Source organism: Mastigoproctus giganteus, chromosome 14, assembly GCF_048544385.1.
Source record: "Mastigoproctus giganteus isolate SK-2022 chromosome 14, ASM4854438v1, whole genome shotgun sequence".
Lineage (NCBI taxonomy): Eukaryota > Metazoa > Arthropoda > Arachnida > Uropygi > Thelyphonidae > Mastigoproctus > Mastigoproctus giganteus.
In genome coordinates this window covers 121,078,149-121,097,909 of record NC_143588.1, presented here as the reverse complement: position 1 = coordinate 121,097,909, position 19,761 = coordinate 121,078,149, and the positions used below count along the sequence as shown (strand labels likewise).

The window sequence follows — 19,761 nt, the reverse complement described above, 5'->3', positions numbered from 1 at the left end:
TCAATGATATACAGGAATTTTTCTAGCAGTGATAAGGACATGATTATTCACAATGTATAACGCAATGGCTAGGCCACACCTTGAGTACTCTATACTGGTCTGGAGGGATCATTTCAAGAAGGACGTAGTGCTGCTGGAACGAGTACAGAGAAAGGCAACAAGATTAGTGAATGGACTAATTCGCCTGCAGCGAATAGCCATTTACAGCTCATCCCAAAGATGTTCAATAGGATTGAGATCCGCGGACTGAGCAGGCCACTGCAGCAAAGAAAATTCATTGTCATGTTCCTGGAACCATTCCATAGTGATTCGGACTTTGTGCACAGGCGCATTATCCTGCTGGAAGTCACCATCTGACCGAGAATAAATTGTCAACATGAACGGATGCACTTCGTCAGCATCGAAGTTAGGTACGATGTGGCATTCAGACGTGAACTATGCGTATCAATGAACCAAATATGTGCCAAGAAAACGTTCCCTACCATAACACTGCCCCTACCACCTTGCACAGTAGTCGTCAAACATGACGGTTCCATGAATTCATGTTGTTTTTGCAAAATTCTGAGCCTTCCATCAACATGATTCACCAGGAACTTCGACTCGTCAGACCAAGAAACTGTTTTCTAATCCTCGATAGTCCAGTGGTGGTGTTGCTGTGCCCACAGGAGGCTTGCTCTCTTGTTCTTCATTGATAACAAAGGTACGCGATGTGGCTATCGGCTGTTGTAGCTCATTCGCAATAGAGTGCGACTGGTGGTCCGTTGCGATATTTTGTCTGCGCACCAAGGTTGTATTCTGACGTGATGTGTGACATTGTATTGTGGCCCGTCTGTTTGCTTGAACAATTCTAGCTATCTTCCTCTGATCTCTCAACAACAAGCGATTTTCTTCCACAGGTGTGCCGTTGAGAGGATGTTTTCTGTTCGTTGCACCATTCTCGATACACCCTTGAAACTATAATGCGTGAAATGTTCAGGAGAACTGCCGTTTCAGAGATGCTTTTTCCAGCAATTCTTGTGCCTACTACCATGCCACGTTCGAAGTCCATTCGATCACTCCTTTTCCCCATTCTTGCTACGGTTTGTACGGTTTACTGATACTAGAAAGGTTGTTCTGCTGCATTTATATCCACAACTGTGGTCATGTGACTTGCAACGTTGTGAGACAAAACATTTGTGTGCACCGCATTGGTGTACCTAACAAAATGATAGCACAGTGTATAGCAGAAGTGTTTTATAGTTGATCCTGCAGTGCTTTATAGCTAGTGACTCCATTAATGTCCCTGGAACAAGTTAAACTAACAGGTCTATAATTACTTGTGTCACCCTTTGATCCTCCTTTGTGAACTGGGGTCTGATTTAAACATCTGCAATCCATTGGTACCTCCCCTGAGTCCAAGGAAGCTCTCATAATTATGGCTAAGGGTTTGCTTACTTCCTTTGCAGCCTCCTATAATATAACTGGATAGATCACATCCACCGTAGGTGCCTTTTTTATATTTATCTTCAACAATTTGTCCTCCACTTTGCTCTCAGTTATGGTTATTAAAAAATCATTTAACTCATTACCATAGTTTAATATACCTCTGGTATTCCCCTCCCTGAATAGCTCCTCATTTGTAAGCTACCTGATTAGTTGAACCATCAATATCAAGTGAACCAATCTGATTCATCTCCTTCCTTCTAGAGTTTTGGGTAAGGTTGAATTGAACGAGCCATTTTTAGACTTCTTCTCTATTGTTGGAAAGACCACTGCCAAACTGAGAAAATTAATTTTGGATAATTTAGAAAAGAATAGACTGAATATAAATGTGTGCTTTGGTCAAGGCTACGACAGTGTGGCAACCATAGCAGGAATGCATGGTGGGGTCTAATCGAAAATCAAGTAAATTAATCCCAAAGTATTGTTTATGCCCTGTGCAAACCATTGTTAAATTTATGTGGAGTGCATTCATTTGCAAGCGTTTCGTCATGCATAACCTTCTTTGGAACTTTGGAAAGCCTTTAATTTTTCTTTTCAGTCTCTCCAGACTGTCGGGAAATCATAAAAACATATAGGAATGACAGTCTTGCCCAGACAAGGTGGAGGATAAATATGGTCCAAATGAATTTTGAAAAAATAACCTGCTCTACAAACGTGCGAACCTCAAGAGAATATAGTTACCGGAGGGACTGCTGAAATTTTGTTATCATCCATATGATTTTTCTTTTCTAAGTTCTGGCACAAAATTCTCCAAGAAGTGAACCTTACCCAAAAATATTTACGCATTAGGAATAAGCCTGGAAAAAGGTGTTGTAATGTTATAGACCTTAAAATTATTTATTAATGAAGAAATAAATAAAATTGTAGAAAGTACTCTTCAATTCGCAAGTACAACTTGTGAGGAAATGGGCAGTTCAATAGGAAGAATAAGGATAAAAATCAAATGCCAGGAGAAATGACGGAGGATGCTGGACTGTCACTCCAAGAAGAATTAAATTGCGCGATGCGAATGCCTGGATAGGTTTCATGGAGAATTGGAGGTTCATTCGAAAGCAATGGACGAAATTTGTCAATTTGTCATTATTCAACCGTATAATTTGGATGTTGCGAAGAAAGAAGAATATGAAATGCATATTTTAAAGCTGACCGAAATTTTCGATGAATTTCGTCATGAAGAAATTGTACTAGAAATTTGCCAACTACGACGTCACTTCCAATCTGCAAAAATAATGTTGAGGAAGTAAAACAGTGGACATCTTTGCAATTTGTAGAGTTTGTTTATTAGAAATGGGATTTTTTTTCGAATATTTTCCGAAATTATTACGTTGAAGGTTTTTTTTTACAATATATGTATCTATAGCTTCTTGTGGAAGAAGCTTTTCCAAATTTAAATTAATTAAAAATTACTTCCGCACACCAATGGGTCAGACTACATTATGAAATCTATCTGTATTATCTATTGAAAGCCGACCGGGCTAGTCGGGTGAGTAAAGTGCCTGGCTGCTTGGTAACCCAAAAGTCGCGGGTTCGAATCCCGCCTCGAGCCCGATACATGAAGGAAGCAGGGAAAACCTGGTTCCTTCGCAAAAAAAAAAAAAAAAATCTACTGAAAATGAATATTTCAGTAAAATTAATTTTGATGAGGTTATTGATAAATTTGCCAAAATGAAGACACAAAATTTAAAACTAAATCTCTTCTCTTACTAGTTTTCACATTTTGTATCTCTTTTTCTCATTTAGGCTTCCTTGCACCATATGGCTAATATTAATTATTTTAAATATTATGTAAATACACTATATTCAATGAATTTTTAACGTTCCTTGCAAATTTTTCATTAGTTTTCTGCGATTTCTTAAAATCAATTAAATTTTACGACTTTTTTCAAGCTGATAACATTATTTAGGGGGCGGCACCAGAAGGATCTGACCCGGGTGCAAAAGACCGTAACTACGCTGCTGAATATAAGGAATGCAGAATTTGAATATGGGGAGTACAGCGTATACAGAAACGACAAATAGGATAGATACAGCGGGAGGTGTTTTCTTCTTAGTTAAACATACAACAAAATCTAATTACCATAGGTACGCAACATGGTTGGCAAGTGCAACGTTGAGTCAATTTGGTGTTATATAAACACTGTGAAAACAAAAATGAAAGTACGAGTGTCGCTTATAGGCAGTGGTGGGAATCAAAAATTTAAAAAAAAAAACAGTTTTCTATCATCTTACTCCCCGTTTTCAAGATAAAAAAGAAAAACCAAACATAGACCAAAAGTAGAGTATCTATCCTGGCGTTTGGTGTGAAACTGCCTTTAGGGACCGGTTCGGCGAACTCGGGAAATTCTAGGAACAGATTCGGGCAATTTGACTGAATCTCACCACTGGCTATAGGTCTAATGGCTCTGATGACCAAAACGAACAATAACAGAAAAACAGAGTGGCCCATTAAATCAGAAAGTCTTATAATGGGACATTGGAACTTTCCAGATACCGACTGGAACTTATGGGTTGGCTACTCACAGTAGCAATAAAAGAACCACTAGGTGCAGTGAATCATGTGGGATTTATAGTAAACTATATCTTTAAGTAATTCATTTATTTAAAGATATAACTACCCTCACGAGTGAAGCGAAGAATTTTTGCTTTCACGAAGGACACTACAGAGGTCTCAGACAGTTGTTAAATTCTCTACAGTAGGACCAAATGATGATATCGTCGACTACAAACTCTAAATCGAAAGCACTCAGTGAAATTATCATTAAAACTACTAGGCGTTTCATACCAAATAAGAACTACTGTGCGAGGCTTAGGCCCAAATAGATGTCAGATGATTTTATGAGCCTCGGGGCAGACAAAAAAATGCATGGGACGCTTATTGGATTACACAATCTTACGGTAGATATAAACCAGACTGCAATCAAATCAAATGAAATCAGATGCACGCTAAGGAAGGTTATGATAAATATTTGGCAAAAGATACAAAGAGAAACAGCAAAGATTTCTTTACTTACGTAACCACTAGAAGGGAGGGAATGAATGACATCGATGCACTTGATATAGATCGTTCGATCATTGTTGAACCTGGTCAGGTTGAAGACAATCTTTATTCACTCATGAGTAATTCTTTATTATTATTATTATTGTTGTTGCTCTTATATTATTTCTCCCTGATTGGGGGATTCCACTCCTGGACGGGTACTGCTACACAGGGTGGTTGTAATGTCTGGTTTTGCTGTTGGTCGAGGAAATCTCTGACTGTCCTACAAGTTTTCAGGATTGCGATTTTCTGGAGTTCCTTGTAGGTGTTTGCTGGGAGACATATTGCTGGTAGTCTGTTTTGTAGGGTCTTTGGCACCATACCTGTGATTGACACGATGATCGGGATGGTCGTTACTTGTTGCATATGCCACATCTCTTTAATCTCCTTTCTGAGGTTCGTGTATTTCCTGATTTTTTCCTCAAGAGTTTTTTGGAGGTTGCCAGTGTTGGGAACTATGTCAATCAGATAGGTAACCTTTACCATCTTTTCCATACAACAGACCGGACATAACCCTTGTGGTTATGTCCGGTCTGTTGTATGGAAAAGATGGTAAAGGTTAAGACCATCGTCCATCCCGCACAACAGACCGAACATAACCACAAGGGTTATGTCCGGTCTGTTGTGCGGGATGGTCTTATCCGTTATTATGGCCCGGTCCCAGTACAGCTTGTGGGTTCGGGTATCTAGTACTGCCTGGGGTTCGTACTTGTAGTATGGTACACTTTCTTTGGTCAACTGGTATTTGGTCGCTAGCTTCTGATTTATTATCCTGGCTACCTGGTCGTGTCTATCAGTGTACTCAGTCTGGGTGATCGATCATCACTGCGGGTTGCAAGGTGATCTTTGCAACGCGCAATGATGTGTTGGCTCGTTTCTGAGGCCAGGTGGCATCGTCGACATGTGTCATCTGATATTCCGGGATCCTTTGCGATGTATTTTGTATAGTTTCTAGTGTTGATTACTTGATCTTGGATAGCCAGCATGAATCCTTCAGTCTCAGGGAAGAGCGCCCCGCCTGTGAGGCATGCATTGGAAGCAATGTTATCGATATGATCTTGATGGAGGTCATTGTAGTGTCTGCTATGCAGTGTCTTCTTTTCCCATCTTTCTAACTTAGTTTCTTGTGCCGTCTGGGTGGGTGGGGGGTGTACCACTTATCTATCTTCCTTATGGCCTGGTGGAGTGGTGCTGTGTTGTTCTCGAAGTAATCCTTCAGATTAACTATCGCTGTTTTCTGTTGCTCTATCAAGCCCCCTTCCTCCCTCTTTCCGAGCTATTGTTAGTCTCTCCACCGCTGACTTCAGGTGGTGTTGGCGGTTCTTGGTCATTATTGTCCTTGTCTTTCGCATGATATCTTCTAGCTCGGTGTTAGTCCAATCAATGCCCCAGAATGTCCAATCTGTGACCCCGAAGGTCAACAACCTGACCAGGTACTGGAGCTGCATATGTAGATGACTTTCATCAACCGGTGAAATACCACCACTTTGCTTATTGAAGGCTTGAAGTGGTGAAACCCATGTTTAGTCTCTAGAGCAAAGTTTCCGGCATCCCCCTCCCCCCCGTACTTCACCTTCAACCCATGCACGGTACTAAGTACTATAGGTTTTGATACCTTTCGTGTTTGGGGTTTTCATAAAAAAAAAAAAAAAAAAAATGTGTTTATGGCTTTAACTGTGTTCCTTCCGTTCAATTTTGTTTTAAGCAGACTTCTGAGTCTTTGATGACATTTTTCGGTCAGGCATTTCTTGATTTCCTTGTGCTGTAACTGCTGAGCCTACATCATCCCTAGGTATTTGTAGGTCTCTCCTTTTGTCATATTATTATTATTATTATTATTATTATTATTATTAACCACAAGAAACTGTGGGCCATCCCGGGACGGCAGTGTGCCAGGAGCGTATGAGATTTACATACTGAAGTGTGAGGAACCACATGTACAATGTACAAGAGTACATGCGGGCTCGACCCGAGATATTTACAGAATTGAACTTACATACGCTTGAAATAAAAATAAAGTTTATAGCAATAAACACCAGAAGTTAAAAAAAAATAAAATGCACCAGCCAAAAAGACCAGGCGGAGGTGGTTGTCACAGGTTGAAGAGTTAGTAGCAGTTCTTCAGCGTGTTCCTTTCTATAGAGCTTGTCCTCACAGACCTTATCAAGGTTGATTCCCAGTTTATTGTAGACTTGAAAGCAGTCGGCCGGAAGCATGCCCCTAATGGAATCAATGTTTGTAATTGTAAACCGTAGAGGGTGCCAGGAGTCACCGCGTTCACCTCTTGTCTTCTTTGGGTCAGAGATTAACGGGGATACAGATGGATCCACTATTCGGCCTGTGATAGGCCGTACTAGCGTGAGTGCATTTCTTGTCGTGATGAGGTCTCCAGGGAGTGGTCCCTAGATTAGCTTGGAGGATTGATCTAGATATAGTAAAAGGTTGACACACCACCCTGTTCATCCATCTGAGCAACCAATATTCCAGACTGAGGTACTTTTTTAGGTGGGAGGCAGGAGCAGATGATAAAATTTCAGATGCGTAGAGAGAGAGAGACAGGGGTTATGCACCTCAGGATGTACCGACAAAGCAGTGCTGGCTGGTGCACACCAACCAGTCCTGACGCACTGCCCAAAGTTCCGCGTACATCTTCTGTCTCATCCTGACAAAGTAGGGCTGGAAGATGAGACCAACATCCCAGGTGAGTCCTAGGTCTGTGTGGGAAGTTACCCTTTGCACCCTTTCCTGACAACGAAGATTTGAACATAATTTTTAACTCTTTATTGGTTATCGGTAGTTGAGCAGATTTGAAAGGGCTCAGATGCAACCCAATCATGGCTAGATAGTTTCCAGTTTCATTAATCTGTGTAGAGGCCTGTTGGTTAATATTAAGGATCTGTTCAGGATGGTGTGAACTCACGTAGAACTTCTATCATCGGCATAAGAGACAAAGTTAGAATTACATGCTAGGAAAGGATCCAAAAATGTTGAAAAGAGGATTGTTGAACACACTCCCCTATGGGTGCCTCTTATGACGTTGAAAGTTACACTGGAAGTCGTTGACGGTGACAGACAGATGTCTGATACCGTCAATATTGTCTGAGAAGTAGGATTGACTTTAACATTTGTAGCAAGGTATCTGCCAGACTGAAGTAGTGCTTCAGTATAGTAAAGATAGAATCCTTCTACCCCTCTTCAACCTATCAAGAACAGCTTGGTTTAGGACTTGTCTTTTCTTTTTTCGGAAGTAGGCTCTTTCTTTCTTAAATTTAGTGAGGTCTGAAGAAAGTTGGGATTTCTGCCATTTCTCGTAGGCCTTTTGCTTCCTGATGAAGGCCACCTTAGTTTCCTTATTAAAACATCGATTCAACTTACTACAAATCCTAACTTTCTTGGCTGCACCACGGAGTGCAATTAACTTCAATTGTTCAGACAAGGTCATAGTGGCATCCTCTATCGACTTAGAATAGAGGCATCCCCAGTCAAGGTCATAGTGGCATCCCCTATCGACTTAGAACAGAGGCATCCCCAGTCAAATCCGCTCAAGCACTGTGAAATTATCTCCGGCTTGAGATGTTTATTAGAGCAGGCAACCTTAGGGAGCTCAGCGGCATACTCACCAGGTAATTCAGGGGAATTGCCATGCATGGATAACTGTCATGCAATTGGCGGGTGATCCAATTGAAACTGGAAATTGCTAGGCAGGAGCTTGATGTCTGGTAGGTTGTGGAATATTCGGTAGAGCGCTTGGTCTCCTCTAGTAGCCGGTGCTAAGAACCGTGTAAGATCAAAGGTCCACAAGAGCATCTTCATGCTTAGGGATCGGCAAGTTGAAATCACCAGCAACTACATTTGGAGTTCTAGGTACTAAATTTGTTGCCAACCAGGTGAGCTGCTCAGATCTAGAGTCTTCATTGTGAACTGGGGGATGTAAACCAGGAAGCACTGAATTTGAATCAGAGGACTCCTCAGCGTTGTACAGATTGCATCAAAATTGTTCGACTGCCTTACTCTTGTCCTTATTGGCTGAAAACGACCGTTAAAAACATTTCTACACCATCACCCCGTCTCGTGGTGTAAAAATGTTTTCTACACCACCAGACTTTGTATTCCCAATGTGCTTGTGGGGAGAGTTAATAGGTACTAGATCAAGTTTCCTATCCGCCGATAGCCATGTTTTAGTAAGACAAATGACATCAAACTCGTCAAGAAAAAGGAGGGTCTGGAGAGAGTGAAGCTTATTTTTTATGCTGCGTACATTCTGCATGAACCACAAAAGCTTTCTGCCTTGTGAACCTGGTTGCATATGACCCTTTTGTTGCTAGGCCTGTATGTTCTATCTCTGGGTCCGTTGTAAGTGATAATCCTCTCTTGATACAGCTTAATGAGGGTGCCTAAGGGCCATCAGCTAGAATCCAAGACGATATGCTTTGCATTCGCTGGGCAGGAGATGATAAAAGAAGAATAGGTCGGAAACTTCGTTTTGATAGCCTTTGCATCAATATTAATTCCATGTTCATGGGCAAAGAGAGCCTTGATACTTTCCGCTTGCGTTGAAGGACCCAGTCTCGAAACAAAAATTCTTTCTCTGGTAGTAGTAGTAGTAGTGGCACATGATACAAGAAAGCAAGTGTAGGAGCTTATGCAGCATCAGCCAAAAAAAAAAAAAAAAAAAAAATCACACCATTCCCTCCAAATGCCTGTCCAGTTCCTCCTTAAATTTATTTAACCTATCAACTTCCACAACGACAGATGGAAGTTTGTTCCAGCAATTAACCACCCGCTGGCTAAAGGCAAATTTCCGCACATCTATTCTACATCTGTCCTTTCTTAATTTGAACTTATGTCCCCGTAGGTTCGTAATCTGAACAAGTGGAACAATCCCATCAGAATTCAGCGTGCTCAACCCATTCAAGGCCTTATAGACCTCAATCAGATCACCGCGCAGGTGCCAGCCACTGCAATTTGCAGAACTTGCCAGATAGTAATCTTATGGCAGTCAATAGTAATCTTATGGCAGTCATTCAGTGTAGCCACGTGTTCTGGAGCTCCTGAATGTTGAGTTATATTAAAGTGTTTAAAGTATTTTCTTACACTGAAAAAGTGTGCCAGCTAAAAGAACTTTGCAAGTGGATTAAGTGGGTAAAAATTTTTTGTTATTACGAGGGTTATCTGGTCTGTACTATCTCGTCATTTACCTAATCCCTTTAGGCTTAGCATTCTGCTAACGCTTTGTTGTAGTCAAACACGCATTGTTGACAGTTAGGCCTAGTGGATTTTACTGGGAATACGATACGTGCAGTACATAAAGTTTTGGTATCAGTGGGTAGCTCTCTTCTCCTTCTTCTGAAACAAGTACCAACAGAAGACTGAAGCATACAGGTAACTATTATTTCTATAGAATAAAACTGCGAATACCTGATAGGACATTTTCTAGTTCTAAATTCGCAACGTGTACGCTTACCGAGGGTAGAGCCTTTCGAAATCACTACAAGGTCATACCTCCTGCTGTACTTCCCCTTAATAGGTGGGCAGAAAGACCTTAGTAAAGTTACAGTAGCTCACTATACTTCTTTTGCCTCGGGGAAAGAGCGACCTTAAAAACTAACGGAAAACACATGTCTGGATTACAAAATATGGATAAACAGGGATCAGAAGCAACCGATCAAATATGTAATATAAGCCAAAAAGTGAGCAAATGCGCTATTAAATGCAGTGGATGCAAGGCGGTTATTGGAAGATGTTGCTCCTCGGTGGACATAACTCGACTTAATAGAACTAGAAAGAAGCAATTTCTTTGTCTTACTTGTAAATCCAAGAAAGAGAATGGTGGGGGTGAACAGGTAAATAAGCCATCTAAAGAAGAGTCTAGCGAAGGCGAGTCGGGCGATGACGCCGGCAGCGAACGCGAGCCTACGGACTCCTCTCAAGATATCTGCTCTGGAATAGCCGAAGAACCAATTAATGTCATAGGTGACTCGATAACGGAAATACTAGGGTGCGACGCATGTCCAGATGACTGCGAACATCGGAGACTTCTCAGCGGAACCCAAGACACTGAAAAAATTTCAAACCTCGTTGTACAGCGTGTTGCAGAAAACCCTCATTACAACGGAACTGGGAAAAACCAACACTGCGGCTCGGAACCCTACACGAGCAAACACGAATATAACCTAACAGAGCTCCTCTCTCCGATGTACAGGGCCCTACGGGAGATCCAAGAGGAGAACAATGAGCTAAGGGAGCAAAACATTAAAATCAGCAGAAGTCAAACGTTATTAGAAGAAAAATTGAACGCACTATTAGCGCAGTTCCAACTTACGGATAGAAAAATTGACACTGCTGTACTGGCTATTAAAAAACAAGAAAATAGGGCCCAATACAAGGATGCAGACAAGGCACGAACGGATCAGCATACGCAGACATCCAACTTACAGAGGGATACGAAGGGAAAAGCAAGGAATGCTAAGAATAATATCTGTAAAAATGAGGGATGCGAGTCACAACTGCAGCTAACGGTGTCAGGATCTGAAATCTCCACTGAGAAAAATTACACGACGAGGCCTGAAACAAGAATAGACCCCGCCAAAGCTAGTCCCTTCTCCCTATCAACCCATGACAACCCCCAGAGCACATTGAAGACTGAAATAAATACTGGGTTTACTAGACAACCTACCTTTGCACAGATTCCGGCCATTAGCCCGAAGGCACCGCAGCAAAATAAGGCGAGTAAATCTGCCCCATCGATACCCTCCCGAACAAAGCAATCCATGTTTGAGAACAATCTCGCGGGCTATAGGGTTCAAAAAACAAATCAAATCAATGATGAGCACAATAGAACCGAGACCACAATGAAACGTGTCGCGGGTAACAGTCAGAGGCTTGCCGATAGTTTTAACATATCCTCTGTACAAACCAGAGGAAAGATATTTATCTCAAGACTCAACCCGCAGACAAGTCCAAATCTTATTAAAGAAATGTGCGACAGAGGATTAGGGATTGACGTAGAGGTCAGGCAAATACACACAAGACATCCTGCATATTCCTCTTTCATACTCTCCTGCCCACTAAATAGTGAAGGACAGCTCTTGGACAGAAACATCTGGCCAGTAGGAACGCTAGTGAAGACATACAGAGAAAGGGCTGCGAGGCCCACAATTAGGAACAGCACCGCGAACCTAAGAAGAGCCCTATAGCAATCAACAGTCAATTTTTCTCTCGCAAAAGAATCGAACCAGATTATTATCTTCTTGCAAAATGTAAGAAGCATATCAAATAAACTTCACGCACTACAAACCTTACTACTGAACTCGGAGAATGATTGCGTATGCTTAGTTGAAACATGGCTCCATAATAACAGACACCTGGACACCCTTGCACACTCCTGCGGTTACAACTGCATCGCAAATGGAAGAGAGGGTAAAAGAGGAGGCGGTGTAATGATTCTTTTGAAGAAAGGATTCTCAGTAGTCAAAGAACTCGAGGCGCAATCTGAAAATTTCGAGGCTATCATTGCCACTCTTGGTACAAAAACGAGGAGATTGCAATTAGGCGTAATATACCTACCACCGGAACACACTAAAGAAAACAGAGCCGAGCTTCTTACGTGGCTCACCTCAAATCTGAGCACGAACACAGACACAATCATAATGGGAGACCTAAATATGCCACTACCAAAACATCGGGAGGCAAAAAGCGAGTTGGACGATACAATGAAGGCTTTAAACATGATCCAATTGAAAACACCAGCAACAAGAGGAACTCAATGCCTAGATCTCATATACTACAATACCCCAGATATAAAGTTGAGGAACAGCTACATGAAATTCTCTTCGGATCATCAACCACTCACGTGTGAAGCCACTTTAAGAAGAATCCGGGACATCCCTCAAGCTGTTCGGCATCCAAAAAGGGAAACTAAGATGATTTTCTCATCAAAATATATTAAAAGTGACGTCATTCTGAAACATCTGATGGCATATAATTGGCAAAACCTATACCGTTTGGGCACTGATGACGCCTTATCAGCGCTCTCACAATCACTCATGCATATGGCTGAAGAAGGAGCATCGAAGGAAATAAAAGTATCAGACAGGGCAAAGCCCTGGTTCAACTCACAGTTGAAAGTAATCTTCAAAAATAAGCAAACATTGTTCAGGAAATGGAAAAGAACTGGGCATCCAGAGGACCACACCCTGTACAAACATGAAAGAGCACGCTTCATGAAGGAGAAGAAACGGGCACACATAGATATGGCTAAAGCAAAACTAAAAAAAGGTAAAAGAATTGTCAGCAAAAAAAGCCTCGCGCATAACATGACTGAGACATCCTTTAAGGAATGGACCGAAGCCACTTTCGGAACACCCCTCAAGGAAAACCAAATTGACAGCGAAGCAAACAGTAACAGGATACAAGATGTAATCAAGGGCTTTAAGGAATCTATCAATAGTAATCGGATTGTCACTAACAATGAACATCTAAAGGAAATCAGTATTAGCAGAGACAACCTAAAAAGTGCAATCAACAGCCTCCCAAATAAAGCAACGATTGGGCCAGATAATTTCCCACTATTTATGATCAAAATCTGTAGCTGTTACATCATCGATGTACTACTACACATTTTCCAGAGGATTTTGATGGAGGAGAGCTTCCCGACGCTGTGGAAAAGCTACTTTGTAAAACCTATCCCCAAAATAAAAAACCCAAAATCTGTAAAAGACTTCAGACCAATCGCTATCGGATGCTCTCTGCAAAAAATCTTTGAAAAAACAATCCTGCACACCATTATCGAGCATTGCTTCAAGCACAGGCCAGAATACCTGCACTCAGTACTTCCACAGAGATCGACCATCACCAACCTCATGGGGACACTGCTAAGGATCCAACAAGCACTAAACAGCAAGCAGCAGGTGGACGTAGTCTTTTTAGATGTGGCATCCGCCTATGATAACATATCCATCCCAGCTCTCATAGTCATTCTGCGGGACACTTTCACATTGCAGGAAATGTCCTCCATTTATTAAAGAGCACTCTTCGGCGAAGACAAATTGCGGTGACAAACGAAAACATGTGCGCAATGTATGAGGTGGATAAAGGGGTCCCGCAAGGCGGAGTTTTGTCTGCCACACTTTTTGCCATAGCCCTTGAACCCTTCTTAGCCCAGAACAAGAAGCACTTCATCACATACGCCGATGATATAAAATTTTTTATTACCTCAGGAGATCAGAAATCAGCTGACTACCACAACCAAGTGGCTAATACTAAAATAAAAGAACTTCAAGAGTACCTAGATTGTATCGGGCTGCAGTTGAATGGAAAAAAGACGGCACATATGACTTTCACAAATAAAATAAAGCCAAACAAAATGGAAATATTTGTGAACGGCATCCTCGTCCAAAAGGCACAGACACACGTTGATCTTGGTCTCAAGTGGGATGAAGGCCTAACCTTTCGCCCGCACTTCACATACATCCGCAACAAAACATACGCGGCGCTTTGGGCAACCAGGCAAGAGCTCACCGGTATTAGAGACCCCGGTCTGATGAAGCAATACATCAACAGATGTGTTACTCCTATTCCCCTATACGCGGCACAGATCTGGTCTTCAGCTCCCGAATGCAGTATCAAAGCCTTTCTAGGACTCGAATACTGGCTCTTGAGATGGCTGAACAGAATTTCAGCTAAACCTTTTACCATCTCAAGAGCTATACTATACTCCAATTTAGAGGTCACTCCCTGGAGACAAATAATCACGTCAAGGAACATAATGACCGTCGCTCAGCTTTTAACGGGACGACTGGATGCACCGAAAGCCCGAGAGTGGATAGAAATACCCGGCGAAAAATCAAGACGAGTTGCAGATAAAGAACCACAACTGAAAGCGGCATTTACGCAGTTGGATAGCCTCGGAAGATTCTTTCCAGCAAACACCATACAGCTATTCAACAACCTCAACATCAATCCTGAAAAGCTCTGCACTTGCAAATCCTACAGAAAGGAAGTTCTCAGAAACTCTTACTTGCAAATACAGATGTGAGGATACAGTTTCAGCACCTTATTAGGCCAGGCACAAGCCACTGGGCTTTAGGAAACCCGACCTCATCAATGTGTAAGGATTGACCTACCTACACAACTGTAATCCCCACAGAAGAAGAAGACTGCTGGAAAATTGAACTTTAAAATTTTTATTTTGCCGTATCACGGTCATTCGTGTTGTTTCATATGCTGTACATTGTTTTGGCTGCTGTAAATATTTGTGTTTATGTAAATATGGTAAAACGCCCACTTGTGTGTGTTTAAGCAGAAGGTATGCTTCAATTGTCACGGTACGTTCTTACCAGTTTACAGTAGTTAAGTAGTAAAAGTATTTGCGAATAATTAATAACTCAAATAGTGTATTTTCCAGATAAAATGTAGTTATAAATCAGATATTATGTATTTCATGTATTTTATAATTGTAACATAGATATATTTTTGTAACATAGTTGTATATGTATTTTCACCCTCTAGCCAGTAGCTGTAACCGGGTGTTCTCCTAAGAGAAATAAACTGATGATAATAATAATAATAATAATAATAACTTAAGCCTCTCTTGGTAAGAGAATCCCTTCATTCCCCTCACCAATCGTGTTGCTCTTCTCTGTACACGCTCAAGCAAATCTACATCCTTCCTAAAATGAGGCCTCCAGACCTGCACGCAGTACTCAAGGCGTGGCCTGACCATTGCCTTATACAGAGGGGCAATCACCTCCTTTTCCCTGCTAGCAAAATTCCTATATATCATTGACAAAACCCCATGACCCGCCGTAGCAGCCTGTCTGCACTGCTCAGAAAACTTCATATCTGACTGCACAATTATTCCTAGGTCTTTTTCATTTTCTACCACCTTAAGTGTAGTACCACACAGTTGGTACGTTTCTCTGGGGTTACTTCTACCCATATGCAGTACTTTGCATTTGTCAAGGTTGAACTTCAGTTGCCACTTCTTAGCCCATCTGCCCAAATTATCTAGATCCTGTTGCAGTAGCAGACTGCCATTACTGTCATTAACAACCCTGCCAACCTTTGTATCATCTGCAAACTTCGACATTAAGCCTGATATACCTTCATCAATATCATTGATAAATACACAAAACAACAGTGGACCCAACACCGAACCCTGTGGGACTCCACTAATAACATTAGTCCACGAAGAGCAGCACCCATTGATTACCACCCTTTGTCTTCTCCCACTTAACCATCCTTTTATCCATTGTAGAAACTTACCCTTAATACCATTCTGCTCCAATTTGTACAGTAGTCTTCCATGCGCAACAGTGTCAAAAGCTTTCCTGAAATCCAAGTATATGATATCAAAATTATTTTTTGCATCCAGTTCCTTTGTGACCACATCATAATAACCAATCAAATTTGTCAGACAAGACTTTCCCTTAACAAACCATGCTATGTTTGAATTATTGCTGCAGTCTTGTCTAGATGATCCTGCAATGCATCTTTAACCAGCGACTCCATTATTTTCCCGGAACAGAAGTTAAACTAACTGGTCTGTAATTACTCGTGTCCCCCTTCGATCCACCTTTGTGAATTGGGGACACATTTGCACATCTCCAGTCCGTGGGAACCTCCCCTGAGTCCAAGGATGCTCTCATAATTATGGCTAAGGGTTTGCTTAGTTGCTTTGCCGCCTCCTTTAAAAAAGGAGGCGGCAAAGACTGACTGATCAAAACCGGTTGGCGCGGGCAGAAACTTGGGTCTCCTGTATTGGTTATCTGCTCCCTTGGGGTTCACTGTCAAAATGTCTTGGGTGGAAATATCCATTTGGAGTTACGGCTGTAAGATTGTGCTTGAGAATTCGATTGATGAAGATGACTCGAGGCAGCCACCTGTGCAAAGGTCCGTCCATCCCTGTTTTGGCATGGGGTTCTCTCGTCTCCATCATATTGTTTGGTTGGGCTGATTCGGAACCTGTCAACCATGCTTCTTCTGTTGTAATGTGCAAGGTTGATACGGTTTGGTTCACCCAGATTCCAACATTGATCCTGGGTACATTGATTATTAGCAACCATGGGTAGGTCAAGCTCAACGGAGTGAGAATGCGAGGGATGCGTATCCAGTGGGTTCAGCTCAACAGCAGAAGTGAAGATCTGCTGAGTCAACCTGTCTGCAGCTAGAGGTGAACACTGTGAATTTTTTGGATCAGTTGCCCCTTGCTGGGAACGAACAGTTTAGGCTGAGGATCGCGGAAGAGCCTCATCCGCTTCACGTAAACGCTCCTGAGATTCCCAATGATCCATCACTGACGTCTGACTAGAGGGAACACAGCATTCACTTACAAACATTTTCAAATCTCTGAGTTGATCGTTCAGCAAGAGAACTTGATCCAGGATTTCGGTATTTTGGGCTCTGAGCCTTCTATTCTCAGCATCAGCTCTATTCTATTGCTTGCATTAAACAAGCAATAGAATCCATTATTGGAGACAGAACCTTTCCTAAGCTGATCTTGAAACCCTCAAGGAGGGCAATGAGTGTAGCGGTGTTGTCACTTAAAACGTTTTTTGTTTCCAAAATTTTTAAGGGAATATTCACCGGGGAGTCCGTCGCGGAGACGGCAGGAGCGAAATCGTATTCCAGTTCCAAAAAGGCATCATCTATCCCAACTATCATCTATCGTAAGCTTGCAGCACGAGGCGTTCTCGATGCAGGCGATGATGTAGTTCTTCCGACATTCGAACCGAGCACCTGAAACAGCCTAGAGGCGGCGGATGGAGTTGCCTCGGTAAGGGTGATAGAAGGTACTTCTTCCTCCGAGATATCCGCCGGTTTTGAGTTACTTGCAGAGAGGTGGCAAAGCCATTTTCTTCTCCTTTGTTTGCTCAACCGTTTAACTTTAGGTGTCTGGCAATTACGGCAGAAGATTCTCCGGCACGAAAAGCAACGTATCGTCGGGGCCTCCGGTTTACTCTCACAATCGGCACAGGATATTTGCTGAACACCTATTCTATTCTTCATTGTATCAATTTGATTGGAAATAAAAATGTGGTAACCTTTAAAATAAAAATAATATAAAAATAAAAATAACAGCAGCCTACATCAAATAAAGGCGGGAAAATTTTTATAATAGAGCTAATAAACGGAATTTATTATTTATTTTTATTTTTTTTTTCACAGGAATAACGAATATTCATTATTAATAATTAATAATGAATGACCAGTAGCAATAATTACTAGTCATTAGCCTACAGGTCATAGACTACTAGAGGACTCTAGTAGGTTATGCTAGGTCAGATGACATCATAGAGTTACTTTGTGTTTGACATGGGGAAAATTACTCATGCGCACTGAAACAATGTAAACGCCGAATGGAGCCAGAACATGTGGTGTTTTGATCGCAGCAATTTCTGATGTTCTATCAAGTAGGTATGATAACTTAAGTTTTGGATGAACAATTGTCAGTTCTCTTTGTATCCAGGTTACAAATATATAAGGTGCGACTAAATATAACAAGAATCGTTGTACCGCGCATGTCAACAACATTCGTAGATAGGTTTGCCTTTTCCTGTAAGGAATTTTTGTTTCGTTGCAAGCAGTTTTTCATTGAACTAGCATTAGGAAAGGAACATGATACAAAAAGCAAGCTTATATATGCCATCAGCCAAAAAAAAAAAAAAAAACCCTTATTTCACAAAACCCCTTCACAATGTTTGTCAAGTTCTGCCTTGAATCTATTTAAGCTATCAACTTCTACAACGATAAATGGAAATATGTTCCAGCAATCAACCACCCGCTGGCTAAAAGCAATCTTCTGCACATCTATCCTACAACCGTCTTTCCTCAATTTGAATTTATGCCCTCTCAGGTGATTATTCTGAGCAAGGGGAAGAATCCCATCAGCATCGAGCTTGCTCAAACCATTCAAGGCTTTATACACTTCAATCAGATCACCTCACAGGGGCCTAGTTTCCAGACACTGTAATTTGCAAAACTTAAGCCTTACTTCGTAATACCACCCTTTTGTTCCATTCACTAATCTTCTTGCCCTTCTCTTTACTCATTCCAACAGCTCCACACCCTTAAAATGAGGCCTCCAGACCTGTATACAGTACTCTAGGTGTGGCCTGACCATTGCCTTATACAATGGAATAATCACCTCCTTATCCCTGCTGGAAAAATTCCTGTATATCATTGACAATACTCCATGAGCTACTCTTGCAGCCCGTCTGCACTGCTCAGAGAACTTCATATCTGCCTGCACAACCACCCCCAAGTCCCTTTCATTCTCTACCACTGTCAGTGTAGTACCACAGAGTTGATACGTTGCTCTGGGGTTGCTGTTTCCCATGTGTAGTACTTTACATTTGTCAATGTTAAACTTCATTTGCCCCCTCTCAGCCCATCTGCTCAACCTTTCTAGATACTGTTGCAGCAGTGTACTGTCATTAGTCTCCTTAACAACCCTGCAAACCATCGTCAGTATCATTTATAAATACAGAAAACAATAATTCACCCAACACTGAACCCAGAGGGACTCTACTAATAACATTAGTCCATGAAGAGCAGTGTCCATTGATTACCACTCTGTCTTCTCCCACTCAAACATCCCTTTATCCATAGCAGTAATTTGCTTCCAATGCCACACTGCTCCAATTTGTGCAGCGGTCTTCCATATCCAACAGTATCAAAAGCCTTTCTAAGATCCAAATATATGAAATCAAAGTCTTTGCATCCAGTTTCTTTGTGACTACATCATAGCATCCAATAAAATTGGTCTGACAAGACTTCCCCTTAACAAAACCATGCTGTGTCCGAGCTATAACTGAAGTCTTGTCTAAATGATCCTGCAGTGCTTCTTTAACCAGTGCCTCCATTAATTTCCCTGGAACAGAAGTTAAACTAACAGGTCTGTAATTACCTGTGTCTCCCTTTGATCCTCCTTTGGGCACCTCCGTAGCCAGGTGGGAAGGAGCAGCAGTGCGTAGCACACGCTTCTTGATTAGACCGGGGATTGAGCCCGTCACCACCAAATATGGAGGATGCGGAAAGGTCAAGGGAATGACCCCTGCATATTCCCGGAACAATATGGCCTTAGTTGCTAATGCTCCTAAAAACCAAATAACAAACAAACAAACAATCCTCCTTTGTGAATTGGGGTCACATTTGCACATCTCCAGTCCATGGGTACCTCCCCTTAGTCCAGGGAAGCTCATAATTATGGCTAAAGGTTTGTTTACTTCCTTTGTCGCTTT

At 41.7% G+C, this 19,761-nt stretch overlaps 1 long non-coding RNA gene across 2 annotated transcripts in view; it reads left to right on the top strand.

Moving 5' to 3' along the window:
* The first annotated feature begins 17,832 nt into the window (after nucleotides 1–17,832).
* LOC150075694 (uncharacterized) overlaps nucleotides 17,833–19,761 on the top strand; it is a 28,183-nt gene continuing 26,254 nt past the window's right edge. The window contains exon 1 of one of the 2 annotated variants that reach the window (XR_016547928.1): nucleotides 17,833–17,931. This is a non-coding gene — a long non-coding RNA (uncharacterized LOC150075694). Of the gene's footprint in view, nucleotides 17,936–19,761 lie in introns of both variants that reach the window. The other variant, XR_016547929.1, reaches the window with a different exon arrangement.